This window comes from Suricata suricatta, chromosome 17, assembly GCF_006229205.1.
Source record: "Suricata suricatta isolate VVHF042 chromosome 17, meerkat_22Aug2017_6uvM2_HiC, whole genome shotgun sequence".
Classification (NCBI taxonomy): Eukaryota; Metazoa; Chordata; class Mammalia; order Carnivora; family Herpestidae; genus Suricata; species Suricata suricatta.
In genome coordinates, this window is record NC_043716.1 from 42218753 (window position 1) to 42234264 (window position 15512).

A 15512-nucleotide genomic window follows, 5' to 3' on the forward strand; every position below is an offset into this window, starting at 1 on the left:
CGCCCGCCGCGCCACCCCCGCGGGCCGCCAGGAGGCGCGGCCGCCGCCGCCTCAGTCATGGCTCCTTGCTGCGGCCGCTGTTTCTGAACCTCCATCTGCGGAGGCCGCCGCGCCGGGACCCAGCTGCTCCCAGACGTGCGGCCACAGCACGGGGCACTGCGGCAGGCGGGAGCGGGTCCTCGCTCAGGCCGAGGTGAGGCTAACCTTAGGCGCTGACGCCGTCACATTCCCTCCGCGCCGGGGCTGGCGGGGCCGCGCGCCGGCTATAAGGGGGCAAGGCGGGCAGGCGCGGCGGAGCAAGAGGACGTGAGCGAGGAACTGTTTGGACTGTGTAGTAAACAGCCTAATGCAGTCGGTGCCACGCTATTTCAGGGTTAAACGCGCGCTGAATCGGGAAGGAAGCTCCCTGACCAGTGAAGCGCTTTCTGCCGCCCTTTGTCCTAGCCGACTGCCTCGGTACACTGCAGCACGCCTGGGCACTAGCCCCAGCGCAGCGCTCCGCAGCCGCCAGGGTGGGAAAAAAAAAAAAAAAAAAAAAAAAAGGCGCACGTCGTCCTTGCGCAGGCGCAGGCCAGGGCCCGCGCCGGGCCAGCCCGGGAAGGGACAGCCGGGAGCTAGAGGGGAAGTGATGGCCCACCCGCGCCGGGCCCGCTGGGAACTGTAGTTTTCGTTAAGAAGCACGCGTCTTGTTTTGGGTGTCATGGTTTGGCAGATCCGCCTAAGCAGGCAAATGGCATTACACAATGAGTATTCATGCTTCCTGTCGCCACCAAAAGGAAGTTCACTGCTATGCTAAAAGTTTAACAAAGAACTCCACTGAGAAACCAAATCTCACAACAAAAAGCAAACTTCCCACTTTTCCTACCAGAGTTGGTTTAAAGTGGTGGCACTTTATCATTTCTTATGACCAGTTTGTCAGTACAGTATTTTATTCGTTTCCCAAAACAGGGCCTTACAATAATGGAACCTTTTCTAGATTAAAAAAGTTAAGCAATATAACGCAAAGTGTCACATTTACACAAAGTATAATTCCACCATCCTTTAAAACCAAAGAAAAAGTTGCCAAAGATCCTTTCAGTGGTTTGGGATTTTAAAATGGAACTCTAGGAATCATCAGAATTTGCTTTAAATGACTGAAGAAAAAAAATGATTCCAACAATTAAATCATCAAATTCAGCAAGACAGGAAGGGTATGCTCTACTACGAAAAAGGAAGATAAGAAATGCTCAATACTGTTTTGTGGCTCACCAGAACCAATATCCGGTAGAATGCTCACTTCTGCTAGCCAACAAAACACCCTCACAGTTTAGTCCTCCCACAAAGTTCCTCACCAGCTCCTATAGCATCTACACCTGCATGTCAGTGAGCTCCCAATTACACTCTTAAAATCACACTATCAATTATGGTCATGGTTCTCAAATAGCAAAAGCAAGCAGCTAATAATGAAGTCACAGGGTCAAATTACACAAAGAATAAACTAATATACGTGTACCGTCCAAAAGAGATGCTGGTTTTGGCTTTTTATAATCCTGGGAAAGAGAATTTAGTTGATTAAAAAAAATGCATGCACATATCTTCATATAAATATAGCAGAAAGGTGTTAAACACAGACCAACAGATGGCGAACTAGAGTCCTAATCTAAGGATTCTGAAATCTAAAAGAGCCGAATGAAAAACACCAAATAAGGCAAAGCCCCTTCCAGTGTATACTTAAAAATATTATATTCAAAGACACCTACCACAACATAATTTTACTTCTGATTAGTAAGTGGACTGCCAAGTCTTAAAACTCAGCTGTGAGATTTAATTAGGCCCCCAAATAATGAAGAATATGAAATACTTTTATTCAGTGGATTAGGAAAAAGGTGGAAATGCTCATTTTAAAACATGCTTTTGGGGGAAAAATGAATTCCAACTTTTCCCATTCTCTCATTGCTTAGCCCAAGAGCCAGGAGTTCACAGTGTTTATGGCATTTAAATCAGTCAGCAGGTTTTACATTCTTACCTCAAACGAGATGTCTTTTTGCTAAAGCACCAATTTTTACAAATAAGAACTTTCAAAGGTAAGCCACTAAAATGCAAAGAAACAGTTACCTCTTCTTTAGACAGTGCTAAACATGACACCTCAAACTGCTACAGTCACCCTACAGATGCCACAATCCTCATCAACGGGCACAGAATGGAGAGCTGGCAAGGATTTCTCAGCATTAAGCCATTATATCAAATAATCCTGACCTCTGCAAGACTACTGGACTTCCAGCCACATGAGAACGATTTAACAAGCATTTCTTTACTGTTTCAGCCCATTTTTTACTGTTTTCAGCCAAAACCAGTTAGGTTTTCTATACCTGAAGTCAAAAAAATCCTAATTTCTCATATTTTAGAGTATCTATATTACTTAGGTTATTCATAGTCATATTATATAAAACCTTATTTATTCCTCAGAAAAGCCCTTCCCTTCTATACACACCTCTGTACCCATCCATATCTTTATCTGTATGTTCTTTCTGCCTAGAAAAAGAGGATCATCCCTCCTCACAACCATTCCATGTTCATTGCTCTCCCCTCAACACACCGCCACTTATTTTTCCTTCAAGATGTTCCACCACACCACCATTTCATTTACATACTTTATTTCACAGTAAGGTAGATAATTGGCACTGTAATACCCTGATCTTGGTCAAATGCTCTCTGTAATTCCTTTGAGGTTGTTTTCATCTATCAGTCTTCCCTCCGAAGCTGGCCTGAAAGCCCTACAAGGCAGGAACCATGGCTATTCCAACTTCAGCTTTGTAACTCTCACCTGTACAATAAACACGTCCCGAGAAGGCACTCTCCAATAACTTCCGCACCGTGTATCTCTTAACAACCCAACATTCACAGACAGAACATCCTCTCACAAATTCAGTACTTCTATGTCCAAACTAATCTCAGAAACACAAGGGATTATTTTGTTTTGCACTTTAAAAAGATGTATTAAAACTCAGGAGAAAAGTCCAAACGCCTAAAACCATTTAGTTTCAAAAAAACATAGCCTCATGACATCCTGGGGACCTAATCCAGAGCCTTGCAAGAGGAGGCACTTTGTAAGAATTTGCTGAATAAATGAAAAAGTTATAAAGCGGTAACTAGGAATACAGGATCCAGGGGTAGCCTTAGATTTTACCTGCCTCCTTGACTTATCAGCTGTGTTACTCTGGGCAAAGTATTAACCCTATAAGCCCCAGTTTCTGCTCTGTAAAAAGGAGATAGTAATGCTTCCTCATAAATTTAACTATTATTGTTATTAGTTAACTAATGAAGCTATTTTCCCAAGCTCGATTAATTGAAAAGGTTAAAATACGAGATAAGCTCAGCACCTCTTCCCTAATTCAAACTTCAAATCCCTATCTACACACTCCAACAATGTTTCCATTCATAAACTCAGATAACACTATCCATAATATACTTTGAGCTCCCTGAAAACATATTCTAATTCTGCAAAAGATTTACATTCATAAATCCAAAACCACATAAAAAGGTAAAATGCGGGGCGCCTGGGTGGCTCAGTCGGTTAAGCGTCCGACTTCGGCTCAGGTCAGATCTCATGTTAATGGGTTCGAGCCCCGCATCGGGCTCTGTGCTGATAGCTAGCTCAGAGTCTGGAGCCTGCTTCCGGTTCTGTGCCTCCTTCTCTCTCTGCCCCTCCCCCTCTCATGCTCTGTCTCTCTCTGTATCAAAAATAAATAAAAACATTAAAAAAATTTTTAAAAAAAAGGTAAAATGCATTTATTCAACAGAAATTTAGTGAGTACCTATTAAGCTCAAGACCCTGTTCCAGATGTCACAGAAATGAACATATCAATCTATTTAACACAACATTAAAATTACATCATGAAAGAAACATCTTTAAACTGAAATTGGTGCATGCTATCATGTTAATATGTAATCAGCTAAATATTAAGTAGAAAACCAGAATGGATGAACTGAGCCAATAGTAAGAAATTTAAGTCAAAGAATTTTGAGGTGGAAGGAATATGGAGGAAGGTCATCTAGTTAAATCTCCAACTTTTATTAGTGGGAAAATGAGGTGAGGCCAAGAGAGAACAGTTAAGATTCTACCTTAAGCCCCAGAGCAGATGGACACGATGGGTTCAGAGGTCAGTCTCCAATTCTCACTTTCCCACGACATCATCTGCCTTCCAGAGTTATATCCTCCCAACAGAACATGCTACTTACTTGACGAATAAGAACTATAAATGTGACAAAGATATTAAACTCAAACAATACTACCTATTTCACAGTTTCTTAAGTATCAAGATTTAGCCAAATATAAGTAAAAGAAAATCCTCACACTGATTACAATAACTGTAAGGCTCAGAAATCAAGATTTTTTTTTCATTAAATGGAGGTCTCAACTGATTCAAAATATATGTTATGTACTCAATCCCGTAGCAACAAACTTTCAGTAAGATTAAACAACTTAGCATGTAAAAAACTTTTGTAAATGGCAAAGTAGTATAAGAATGCATGGCATTTCTTAGTTTCAATCCCACCTAAAAACAAGATAAATTATGTGGCACCTGGGTGGCTCAGTAGGTTAAGCCTCTGACTTTGGCTCGGGTCATGATCTCAGGTTCGTGGGTTTGAGCCCCGCATCAGCACAGAGCCTGAAGCCTACTTCTGATTCTGGTCTCCCTCTCTCTCAGCCCCTCCCTGCTCATGCTCTGTCTCTCTCTGTCTCAAAAATAAATAAAAAACATTTTAAAAATTTATAAAAAAAAAAAAGATAAATTTCTTCTATAAACTAGAAATACCGACTCTCAAATTTACATAAAGATATTACCTTACCATCTCACCACAGAAGAGCTCCAATAACTTACTGAGAAGCAAAACTAATCTTGAGGCAGCCTCATGACTTAGTTGTGTTAGTAATAACAGTAACTAAAGTTACAGGTTATCTCTGAAAGCACTCCTAACTCTAGAAATACTTTATTTTGAGATAATTCAGAAGATAGCAACTAAATACAACTGTACCACTTAAAGAAACAAGTCAGGTTCTTTCACGCCATCAGCTACATTTAGGATCTAACACCAAAGACTGATGCTTTCTCCTCCGTGGTACCAGATTGGAAAGTAGCAACACAAGCATTGGCTTCTAATGCATGCAGTTTATTAACAAGGACTTTATTCTCAAGTTGTCAAACAAAAAGCTATACTGATTATGTAGGTGGATTTTAATTCCTTCTACTGCTTTAAATTTTAGTATAGAACATTTTAAAATTCTCAAATAATTAGAATTAACCAAAAAAGTTCACTGACCAAACATAACAGAAGGAATGTTCCAAATTTTGACTTTGCAGATGAGGCAATGTCAAATGAAGCAACTCTGTCTAGGACCTAAACACTGTTTGAGATAATAAACTTGAATGTCAGAATTTGCCCAAAATTTCCCAAGAAACTGCCTGGCTTCTTTTCTAAATGAAGCACAGAAGAAAACATGCAGAACAACTTCAAGGCAGCCATGAGCAGCCATCTCGTGAAGGGCCTGGTTAAGAGAGTCAGAGGGGAAAAAATGTTCAAAGAGAAAAGGAGGCAACAGGTGCACAAGGCCAATGTCACTTAAAAAATTTTTAAGTCCAGGGAGCTTGAGTGGCTCTGTCATTTGAATGACAGACTCATGATATGGGCTCCGGTCATGATCTCGTGGTTGTGGGATTGGGCCCAGGTCAGGCTCCACACTGGGCATGGAGACTGCAATTCTCTCTCTCTCTCTCTCCCTCTCTCTCTCCCACCCCCCTACTCATGCACAGGCTCTCTCAAAAAAACACAAACAAAACAACAACAACTTTAAGTCCGTTTCTGAGTCCAAGGTTAAGATGCAACTTCTAAAATCTCACTCGGATGGCAGAGCAAACCTAGGGACTTTGGAGACAGCACACCGTTCCCTCCACCGGAAAGGCACACCATTCTTGAAAGGAAACATACCTTTTTAAACCACTAATTCCTGGATTCTTGAACTGGGTTTTCATGTACACTACGGAACACAGTGCTATAAACCAGGGGGTAACTGAAGCCAACGAATAATCAGGAGAGACACCTTGCCAGAGCGACCATTTCATGAAAGGTTGTAGCAAAACTGCATGCACTTTTGTTAAAATAAACACAAATATATTACAGAGCAAAATGCCAAATTCTCATGTTTTTTTTTTTTTCAAGATAAAGAAGTCTTCAGAGAAATGTCCCTTTTGTGAGAAGTTGCTCTGGACAACCCTAGACTGAGGGCACTTTAAAGGAAAGTAGGAGAAACAATGCTTCAGATCATTTATTGATAAATATGCGTCCCCTAAAATCCTGAACATAATCCCTCTAAAAAGATAATATAACTTGGAGAGATCTTATATAAAAATTGTTATACAATATTACAAATGAGACTATAAGCTCCTAGACTGGAATTCAGGAAATGCTAAAGTCCTTGTCTTATCTCTGTCACTCATTTACTAAGAAATCAAATACAATTTCCTTAACAATAATCTTTTCTCATTTCTGATTTAGACAAAAAATAACAGAATACGATATTCAGTATTTTCAGGCATATTCCAATTTAATTCCCACAATCAAATTTAGACACAAATTTATCTAACAAAGCTTGTCCCAAATGAACTAACTTCAACTAGCAGAACAAACAAATTAAATTTAAAAAATGAAACCACTGGGGCGCCTGGGTGGCTCAGTTGGTTAAGCCTCCGGCTTCAGCTCAGGTCAGATCTCACGTTCGTGGGTTCGAGCCCTGCGTCAGGCTCTGTGCTGACAGCTAGTTCCGAGCCTGGAGCCTGCTTTCGGTTCTGTGTCTCCTTCTCTCTCTGCCCTTCCCCCTCTCATGCTCTGTCTCTCTCTATCAAAAATAAATAAAACATTTAAAAAAATTTATTTAAAAAAATGAAACCACTAAATGAAAATGTAACTTCTAGGGAGACTTGGGTGGCTCAGTCAGTTAAGCATCCAACTTCAGCTCAGGTCATGATTGGTTCATGAGTTCTCTCTGCTGTCAGTGCAAAATAAATAAAAATAATTATTTTTTTTAAGTTTTTATTTATTTATTTTGAAAGAGAGAAAGTGCATGTGCTAGTCTGAGCAGGAAGATGAGCAGAGAGAGAAGAGAGAGAACTGCAAGCATGTTGCTCCTGCTGTCAGCACAGAGCCTGACATGGGGTTCAAACCCACAAACTGCGAGATCATCGCCTGAGCCAAAATCAAGAGTTGGATGCTTAACCGACTGAGCTACCCAGGTGCCCCTAAAATAAACATTTCTTTTAAAAAGTGTATCTTCTGTAGTATAAAGAAGAAAAAAAACTTTCTGGGTAGGGGGATAAAACTCACACTTCCTATGATAACTGTACTGACAATATCAAGATGTGATCTTGCTTGTAATATTTAGCCTAAATCATTAAATTTTTATAACATGACAACAGTAATACTAGCATTCCTGCCTTGAATGACTTTCTTTTTCAGTAAAAGTGGATATCCCCTTAAAGCCCTAACATTCATTTCCATTCACTCATAAACATTTATTGAGGGTCTACTGAATGCCAATCACTGTAGTACCTCTGGAAATAAAATATTAAGTCACCATCATAAGTTACGTGGTAGCCAAGAAAAACTCCTTCTGTTCATTGACATTTTAAATGGTTAGACATTCAAAGTTAAGAAGTCATAAGAGAATAATCAGCAAAATTTAGTGCTTTATGCTTCCAATTCCATTCTCTTCTGATACCTTTTGTTAAGCTTGCCTAATCCACCCCAAGTATGCTAAAATTAGGTACTGTTTTGGTATAACCAGAATGAGGTAACAAAGTACCCCAAAATGAAACTGAGAGAAGTTAAGAGAACCAAGAAGGAGGCAAGGATCTAAAGTAGGGGACTCAGAACGTCTACCCTGAATGTCTCAAGATAGGCAAAGGTCAGGGCTAAGTGTCCGACTTCGGCTCAGGTCATGATCTCACCATCTGTGGGTTTGAGCCCCGCGTCTGGCTCTGTGCTGACAGCTCAGATCCTGGAGCCTGCTTCAGATTCTGTGTCTCCCTCTCTCTCTGCCCCTCCCCCACTCGCTCTCTGCCTCTTTCTCAAAAAAAAAAAATAAAGACATAAAAAAAAAAAAGATAGGCAAAGGTCTAGAAGAAGAAAATTTGTGACCTAATCCAATTGTACTTAATTCTGCACCCCCCTTTTCTTTCCCAAATATTTGTGGTTGCCCTGGGGGGATGCTTTTAGGTCTCTTCTAACTGACATGGATTCAATATCACATCATTTCTTACACATTAGTTATGCTATCATCTCCATTCAGAAATTAGGCAATTGGAATTTGCTACTGTTAAATGAATGTCCAAAGTTAAGCCACAATTATTTCAAGATGAAGTCAAGAACACATCTCAACTCATATGATAAGGCTGTTATTACCCTGATACCTAAAGCAGAGAAAGCCATAAAAAGAAAACCAAACAAAAACAAAAAAACAAAAACCACACTTCAGACCAATATCCCTTATGAATAACACTAGCAAAACACTAGCAAATGAATCTAGCAACATATAAACAGGACAGTTCACCTTTGCTAAGTGTGACTAATCCTAGGAAGGAATTCAAGATTGGTTTATTACCTCAAAGTCAATTAATGTAATATATTATACTAACAAAGGATTAAAACCACATGATCACTCAGCTGATGCAGAAAAACCATGTGACAAAATCCAATACCCTTGCATGGTAAAAACACACAAGAAATCAGGAATTAAAGAAAACTTCCTCAACCTGACAAAAGGTATCTATGAAAAAACCACACCTAAGATCACAGTTAATGGAGAAAGACTGAATACTTTCCAAGATCAAGAACAAACAAGGATGTCAGCTCTCACCACTTTTATTCAACACTGTATGGAGATTTTAGCCAGGGCAATTAGGCAAGAGGAAGAAACAAGCATTCAAATAACAAAGGGAAAAGTAAAATTAATCTATTTGTAGATAACATATTATTATATATTAAAAAACCTTAAGTAACCCACAAATAAACTATTAGAACTAAAAAACAACTCCATCAATATTATAGGATTTCAGATCACTATACAAATATCAATTGTATTTCAATACACTAACAATGAACAATCTGAAAATGAAATAAAATACAATTAATATACAATAGCATCAAAAAGAATAAAATACTTAGAAATAAATTCAACAAAAGCATAAAATTTACACTCTGAAAATGACAAAAATTGTCAAAAGAGGTGAAAAAAGTTCTACTTAAGTGGAAAGATCTCCCATGTTCATGGATTGGAAGACATAATCTTTTTTTAATGTTTGTTTATTTATTTAATTTATTTATTTTTGAGAGACAGAGAGACAGTGCGAACAGGGGAGGGTCAGAGAGAGAGGGAGACACAGAATCTGAAGCAGGCTCCAGGCTCCGAGCTAGCTGTCAGCACAGAGCCCGATGTGGGGCTGGAACCCACAAACCATGAGATCATAACCCGAGCCGAAGCTGGACGCTCAACCAACTGAGCCACCCAGACGCCCCAGATATAATATTACTGAGATGGCGATTACCAACTAAACTGATCTACAGATTCAATTCAATCCCAGAATATCCAAAATAATCTTGAAAATGAAGAACCAAGTTGGAGGTCTCACACTTCCTGATTTCAAAATCTAACTCTATGCCATAGAAATCAAGACAGTGTGGTACCAGCATAAGGACAGACATATATATCAATGAAATATTGTTGAGAGACCAAAAATAAGACCTCACATTCACGATTGATTTTTGACAAGAGTGCCACAATAATTCCAAATGGAATAGGGGGATAGTCTCTTCAGCAAACAATACAGGGATAACTGGATATTCACATGCAGTGGAATGAAGCTGGACCCCAATTTCACACCTTACACAAAAATTAAAGTGGATCACAGACCTAATTTAAGAGCTAAAATCATAAAATTCCTACAAGAAAACAAGAGTAAAATCTTCATTTTTAGATATAACACCAAAGTACATGTGGTAAGAAAAAACACATAGTTTGGACTTCATGAGAATCATACATTTTGTGCTTACACCAACAAGAAAGTGAAAACATAACCCACAGAATGGGAGACAAAAATCAAAATCATTTGTGACAAAGATTTCTTTCCAGAATATATGAATAAATCTTAATAAATCCAGTTTTTTAAAATGGCAGGGACGCTTAGGTGGCTCAATAAGTTAAGCATCAGACTGACTCCTGATTTCAGCTCAGGTTGTGGTCTCACTGCTCCTGAGTTTGAGCCCCATGTGGGGCTTTGTGCTAGCAGTACAGGGCCTGCTAAGGATTCTCTCTCTGCCTCTCCAAATAAATAAATAAACTTTGAAAAAAGAGCGGGGAGCGGGGGGAAGTTTTGACAGACATTTCTCCAGAGATATACAAATAGCTAATAAACACATGAAAACATCTCATCATTAGTCATCAGGAAAATGAATTCAAAGCCATGAGATACTACTTCACATCTACTAACATGGCTACAATCAAAAAGATGAACAGTTAAAAATGTTGACAAAGCGGTGCAGGGGTGGCTCAGTCAGTTAAGCGTCTGACTTCAGATCAGGTCATGATCTCACAGTCTGAGTTCAAGCCCTGCATCGGGCTCTGTGCTGACAGCTCAGAGCCTGGAATCTGCTTCTGATTCTGTGTCTCCTTCTCTCTCTCTCTGCCCTTCCCCCATTTGTGTATGCTTGCTCGCTTGATCTCACTTGTGTGCGTGTGTGCTCTCTCTCTCTCTCTCTCTCTCAAAAGTAAATAAATAGGGATGCCTGGGTGGCTCAGTCGGTTAAGTGTGTGACTTCAGCTCGGGTCATAATCTCGCAGTTTGTGAGTTCAAGCCCCACGTCAGGCTCTGTGCTCACAGCTCATAGCCTTCTGGAGCCTGCTTCAGATTCTGTGTCTCCCTCTCTCTCTCTCTTGCACTCTGTCTCTGTCTCTCTCTCAAAAATAAATAAAGAATAAAAAAAGGGGGGCGCCTGGGTGGCTGAGTCGGTTAAGCCTCTGGCTTCGGCTCAGGTCAGATCTCACATTCGTGGGTTCGGGTCCCACGTCAGGCTCTGTGCTGATGGCTAGCTCAGAGTCTAGAGCCTGCTTCCGGTTCTGTGTCTCCTTCTCTCTCTGCCCCTCCCCCTCTCATGCTCTGTCTCTCTCTGTATCAAAAAAAAAAAAAAAACTTAAAAAAAAAAATAAAAAAAGTAAAAAATAAATAAATAAACCTAAAAAAAATGTTGACAAGAATGTGAAGAAATTTGTGGGTGTGAATGTAAAAGGGTGTATCTACCTTGGAAAACAGCTTGATGTTTCCTCAAAAGTTAAACAGAGTTTCCATATAACCTGGCAATTCTACTCCTAGTTATATACCCAAAAGAGGTGTCCAAACAAAAGATTATACAAGAATGTTTATAGCAGCATTATTCATAATAGCCAAAAGATAGAAACAACCCAAAAGTCCACCAATCAATTAACAGATAAACAAAACGGGGCACAGCCATACAATGGAGTATTATGTAGCCATGAAAAGGAATAAAGTACCAATCTATGCTACCACATGGATGAACCTTGAAAACATGCTAAGTGAAAGAAGCCAGTCACAAAAGAACACATACTGTATGATTTTATTTATATGAATGTCCAGTATAGGCAAATTACAGACAAAGAAAGTAGGTCAGTGATTGTCAGGGGCTGAGGGTCAAATGGGAACAGGGAGTGACTGCTACTAGACATAGGGTTTCTTTTTGGGGAGTTGTAAATGTTCTAAATTTAGAACTGTGCATCTGTGACAGATGCACAACCATGTAAACAATTGTACATTTTAAACGGGTAAATTTTATATGTGAAATGTCTTTCAATAAAGCTGTAAAAACAAAAATGGAGGGAGCCAAAATAACAATTTCTAAACAGTTTCACTTTCCAAAAAAAAGTTGAACCACTTGCAAAAATGTCAAGAGAAGGCAAGCCATAATTATTTTATTTCCCCTTAAGGTATTACCTCAGAGTACCAATTTGCCTTCATGTTACACTTGTGAGCTCACTGCCAGTAATATATATAAGCAAAAATGAGGTTCCCATCAAACTTGACTTACTCTAAATTACATGAGAATGAGATGAAGAGACTCAACATGTCAGCAATACTATCATCTATAGGAAGATGCAAGCTAGAACATCAGTGAGTGAAGGGTGTAAGGAACACAAAATCCTATTACTGGAAAGGGTCTCTTCAATGAGATAGGATTGGAACTGAAGCTCAAAACAAAAGCAATGTTATTATACTTTGCCCTAAGAATTTTATAACAGAAGCAAGGCTTCTATACATGGGTGGTTCAAGAAGAAAAAAAACTGGTGCTGTCATCCCTAGCGCTATTTGGAATTCAGAGAAGATACCCTGACCTACAGATCCACGATCTGAGAAGAGCATATGCTGAGCAGGAAAGTATGCTCATCAGTCAACTCATTTCCACGCCAGGTTAATGATTTGTTTTTCTCTCCCATAAATCAACAATTCTCTTTTGTTTGCATATGCTCCAATATCAATGTGTCTAGCATATAAGTCTATCCCCAGTCAGAGTGATAAAATTAACGACCTGGCATTCAAGTTCTAGCTCTGCCACTAGGTATCTATGTGACTGGGGAAATGGCAACACCGCTCTCTTTCTTGATGTAGAAAACAACAGAGCTAGACTCTTTAAATCAAGATTTCTGATTTTTTTTTTTATTCTTTTTTGATGTTCATTTATCTTTGAGAGAGAGAGAGACAGAACATGAGTGGGGGAGGGGCAGAGAGAGAGACGGAGACACAAAATCGGAAGCAGGCTCCAGGGTCTAGGCTGTTAGCACAGAGCCTAATGTGGGGCTCAAACTCACAAACTGTGAGATCATGAACTACGCCGAAATCTGATGGTCAACCGACTGAGCCACCCAGGCACCCCAAATCAAGATTTCTTTCTTTTTTAATGTTTTTTTAATGTTTTATTTATTTTTGATACAGAGAGAGACAGAGCATGAGAGGGGGAGGGGCAGAGAGAGAAGGAGACACAGAACCGGAAACAGGCTCCAGGCTCTGAGCTAGCTGTCAGCACAGAGCCTGACGCGGGGCTCGAACCCACGAATGTGAAATCTGACCTGAGCTGAAGCTGGAGGCTTACCCGACTGAGCCACCCAGGCGCCCCTCAAGATTTCTTTTTAACTCTAATGCTCAATGATTTAGAAACTTGAAAACAACAATAACAATAATGTGGGTTTCAACAATCTATGTGTTTAATAACACAAAACCTCTTTGAGGGAACTGACAGAAAATTTTAAGTAATACAATAATGCTTTCTCAAAAATAATTAGAATCTACAATATATACAAATAATGGAACTTAGTTCTAAATTATAATCAGAAACTGACATATTATGACGCACTAGTAATAGAGATACAAAACACACTTAACTAATAGTCCGTAGAGGGAAAATTTTAAATGTTTATATGAATACATTCACATCCCTGCCTCCTCTTCTTTCTGCCCACACCCTTCTATCTTAAACACATTCATAAAAAATGTGCTTATCAAAAAAATATATGGTTGGGGCACCGGGGTGGCTCAGTCGGTTAAGCCTCCGACTTCAGCTCAGGTCATGATCTCATGTTCTGGGTTTGAGTCCCGTGTCCGGCTCTGTGCTGACAGCTCAGAGCCTTGAGCCTGCTTCGGATTCTGTGTCTCCCTCTCTCTCTGCCCCTCCCCCTCTCATGCTCTGTCTCTCTCTTTGTCTCAAAAATAAATAAAACATTAAAAAAAGTTTAAAAAGAAAAAATAAATCTTTAAAATATATATATATGTATATATATGGTTACCCAATTTTAAGCAAAAAAAAAATCTAGACTTTAGATAAAATTAAAATTGCTTAAGAAGCAAATGCATAATATAAAACAAAAAGATGGACTTTACAATACTGTCCTGAATGCAAGGGATTAAAAAATCAGGAGGTCAACCAAATATTTTAGAAATGTTTGTATTTTAAATTGCTAATTAGTCTGGGGGTAAGGGAGGGGAGAAAAAGGGAGAAAAAATGGTAGAAGGGAAAAACAACTTTACTCAGAATAGAACAACGAAAAAGGAAGAAAAGCAACACGAACACATATGTAGGCAAAACAATTAAAACCTAGCAAGAAAATGAAAAGCCGCAAAGAGGTGGTTTAAATATATAAAAAACAATATGCCAACTGAAGACTGAATAAGTCACTTGATAATAGGGTATAAACAGTAATAAAAGCAAGACAGCTAATAATTTTAATTTGCTCTAATATTTACTAAGGAAGTTATGAAGGGAAAAACCCCTATTTCTAAATTTAAGGCAAATAAATGAGAGTGAATCCAATTCATCATTAAAAAAAAAAATGCTTCCAAACTAACATATCAGATAGTAGGTAGTCATGGAATCCCAAAGTAGCCTCTGCGTTTTAAAACAATGTAAGTATGAAATTATAAAACTGCGGGGAAGAACTTAACTGGCCGACAGCCCTGAGAGGAGTGAGCGCCTGTAAGCCCCAGGAAGATGGGATCCAGGCCTGTTTCCCTTGTCAGCACGCATCCAGCCTGGTTAGGCTCTCAAAATATATTTGCAGAACAAAAACGCACAGAAACACGGTATCAACATAACCCCCATGTACTCGCTGGCTGCGAGCTTCAAATTGGCCAAACTGGCAAATCTCTAACAGAAGATTAGACCAGAAGACGAATCAGCGTGTAAAGCTTCTGAGGAAAACACATCACAGCTTCTAGAAGAGGAAATCACACCACACCAGTCTGCCCAAATTCTCGGAGAAGTCAGTATGTGAACATAATTCACGTGGGCTTTTAGAAGAGTCTTGTGCTGAGGCACCTCCCCAAATGAAGAATAGGCACAAGACTGATAATAGGTAGCATTTTTAGAAATGCTATTATTTGCCATTTTAATGAATTATATTAAAGACATGTAGAAAATTCCCCAGTTTGCAGATGGAATGATGAGCTCCCTGATAGTGAAATAATACGGAGCTGGAAAATAAAGGAACCGAGAGGTGGAAAGGATTTTTAAGTGTATCAAATAAGAAACATTTGTAAAAACTAGATTTATTTTCAGCTTGGAGAATACTTTGGCAAGCATGAAAGTTGTCTAAATACCTAAAAGATCTGCCCAGCAGAAGAGAAACTAGAGCTGCAGTTCCTGTGTAGACAAAATTAGGCCCAAAGTGGAAATTGCAGAGGAGACACATTTCAACTCAACATAAGGTCAAGCTTTCTAACCATAAGACCTGACTAAAAAGGTGATTCTTACCCTGAATTACCTCTAAGAGCCCAGTGAGACAGAGGAAGCTAAAATATCACAGACAAGAAAATGGCAGGTATTATTACTGCACGGACAAGTGGAAAGTAAGCCGTCTACAGGGAAAAAACCCTAAGTTGTCCCCAAAGAATTCATGGCTTCCAGTCAAAAGAATGAATTTT

The 15512-nt window shown here is 39.4% G+C and overlaps 1 protein-coding gene across 1 annotated transcript in view; it reads right to left on the reverse strand.

Moving 5' to 3' along the window:
* KANSL1 (KAT8 regulatory NSL complex subunit 1) overlaps positions 1-15512 on the reverse strand; it is a 167375-nt gene that overhangs the window by 139024 nt on the left and 12839 nt on the right. The window lies entirely within an intron of this gene.